Source organism: Bidens hawaiensis, unplaced genomic scaffold (assembly GCF_021521415.1).
Source record: "Bidens hawaiensis isolate Kalapana, Puna unplaced genomic scaffold, B.hawaiensis_p1.1 tig00020824_1, whole genome shotgun sequence".
NCBI classification, from domain to species: Eukaryota; Viridiplantae; Streptophyta; class Magnoliopsida; order Asterales; family Asteraceae; genus Bidens; species Bidens hawaiensis.
The window spans coordinates 101,880-104,962 of NW_027493208.1; positions in this window are offsets into that span (position 1 = coordinate 101,880).

A 3,083-nucleotide genomic window follows, 5' to 3' on the forward strand; every position below is an offset into this window, starting at 1 on the left:
GAACACGTATATATCACACGGGTTTGTTCTTGAGTTTGAATACTAAGGATAATATGAAAAGTTAGCCTAACAAAGGCCAATGTTTATATATATATATATATATATATATCAAAAGTTGTCACCTAGTGACAAGTAATTGTAATCCAGTAAGGGTAAGTGTTTGAAATGAAATATCCAATGTGTCACCCATATCAACATAGCATCCTACCAGATGCTTGCATGGGGTATCGAAGGCTATATACAACAATATCGTACTACCCTTATCTATCTAAGTACACATTATACAATTATATACGGTTTACAACTTGCCCGAAAATTATTCCGATACGATCCCATCATTAGGCAATTGTCTTTCTTTAGCCTCTTCCATTAGTAGACAATTGCTCGTTATGAGTTTAGTTAGTATATTTATCATATGAATGCACTCATATATTCAACTAGACCCTTAGAGGTTGTTAAATATAACTATAGAATATATTCCTTCGCCAGGTCATCCGGTGCACGCAAGTATGTTGGGCCTACTAAAAGTGGTAGTTTACTGGTTGGGTTAAGTATGTTCCGTTCCAGTCAGCATGTCATCAATTCGTGAGCATGAGGTTTCTCTCCTACAGTAACCAATTGGAATAGGAAAAATATAGGAGAGGTTGGATGTTCTTGTTCATAGATGGTTCGAAGAGTTTGCTAGTTAAGAAGGTTCATCAGAATTAGTTGTACTGGTAACATGTAAAAGAAATTATTATTATTAATATTTCTTTTTGAAATATAATCAATACATTATATGTATTGGTAGTCACGGTCTACTTATAGATTTAGGGATTCAATAAAGTAGTTTTTTTATATTTATAATTCAATAAGTTGGATTCATCACTAAGTATTTCCCCCATGGATGGTGTTTGTTTTTCAACCAACAGAAATCGAATAATGACCAGAAAATAGTTTAGTTTAGTGTCAAAGAAACGAGTACATAAAATAAAGGTTAGACCCATGCTGAGAGGTATTATATGTATATATATATCTATATATATATATGTATATTCTTGAAATCATTGTCTGTAGGACACGCCTCCCATGGTTCTTTCTCGGGCCTTGCATATTAAGCCCCTTTGTGGTGCTGTCACATCACCAGACTTAGTTAAACTTGTTGAAGCATTCTCATATTCTCACTCACAGGAAACACCGGTTCTTTATTTGTCGTAAAGCTACCCGATCTCGACATCTTTCAGTGCAATCGTTAATCAGAAGAAAACGTTTTTCGGTAGCTTAAATCATCGTAAAGGATATTATTAATTAATACCGAAATTAAATATTTTATTTGTTACAATAAGATTCATTATCATCGGTAGTACCGTACGTACACATATCCCTATACCTCATCTCAGATAAGCACGTATGCACACTTCATATATACTTCACATCACCTTTATGCACGTATGTTGCCATTTTTACCTTTCAATATGTTCCGCGACTTCACCCCGAATTCCCTCGTACAAGCAAGTCTGTTATTACGTTCCGGACCATAATAACTCACTTGCCCTACGAGTTCATCCCGGCATCCATCAGTATCTATCGTTACTCATTAATAAGTTCCCCAGTGATAATCGAGCCTACGGTTATATTATAGGTATCCTAAGGGATAACCTAATCCTTTATAACCAATGGCTCTGATACCAACTTCTGTCACACCCCGACTAGGTAGTTGCGGAAGCGTAATACGGGAATGTAACAGATAACACTGGCATCAACAACATTGTTCATAAGGAAACATTACTAACTAATTTACAATATATTATATCGTTCTAACATCTTTTACAAACTAGGTGATACAATCAAACCGGTTCTTCAATTACTTTACTTCTAACTCAAATGCCCATGACCTCATTCATCAATCAGACACGTAACGCATAGGAAATTACTTCTCATATCTGATTACCTGAAAAGCATGTTAAAATAGGTCAACTACGAATAGTTGGTGAGTTTCATAAGTTTAACGAAATCAGTTCTGCGTACCACACAGTCATAGTTTGTATGTACGCACGTATGTAAAAATTATGTGTTTACGTTTGTATAAATATGTACAGCCATATCCTTGTGTGTGCATATGCACACATGTAAGTTTATAATATAAATTTGAAATTTCGGTAAAATCGTGGTTGTTTGTTCGTACTACCTGTTTCCAATTTCTGTGTTTAACCAACCACTGTGGACCCCCTTCCTCCCACAACGGTTCCACTTAAACTCAACCACTATGGCCCCCCTTCCGCCCACAACGGTTCCGCGTTAACATCAACCACTATGGTCCCCCTTCCACCCACAATGATTCCTCGTAAACTCAAACATTATATAGTGTACACGCAAATAATTAGTATATTCTACACATAGTATTTCCTACGGCTAATCACATAGCATGTATATAGACACATATACACATATAGTATTTATCACGTATCACCAAATACTGTAGCTCCCCATCCGCCCACAATACGCATAATCACATTATTTTCTTAACATTCATGTCATAATCAAGTTAGTTCGTTTAATAAGTTGCAGCAGAACTTGGCTCATAGGCCATACTCAACTTTAGTTTATAAGTTGCAGCAGAACTTGTCTCATAGGCCATACTCAACTTTAGTTTAGTAAGTTGCAGCAGAACTTGGCTCATAGGCCATACTCAACTTTAGTTTAGTAAGTTGCAGCAGAACTTGACTCATAGGCCATACTCAACTTTAGTTTGTTACTATTGTGGCCACCCTTCCGCCCACAATAGCCCCATAAATATCATAGACCACGTTATCCCCATGGCCATTATAGACCATGTTGTTTCCCAAATTAGTTATGTTTAACATTACATAACGTGTTTGTAAAAACATGCTATCACGTGTAATTTCATTATGTTTTGCAATTCGTATTATCTCCACTCAATATATCAGTCAACGATAATAATCATCTTTCATCAACACGTAGTCAATCATTATGTTTGTAGGGACTTTTCATATATAAATGTTCAGATATTTTATATCCTGAATCGTTTTCAAATAGATAATGTGTGTAAACATGCTTTCCACCCCAAAAGTTCTTAAAATAGT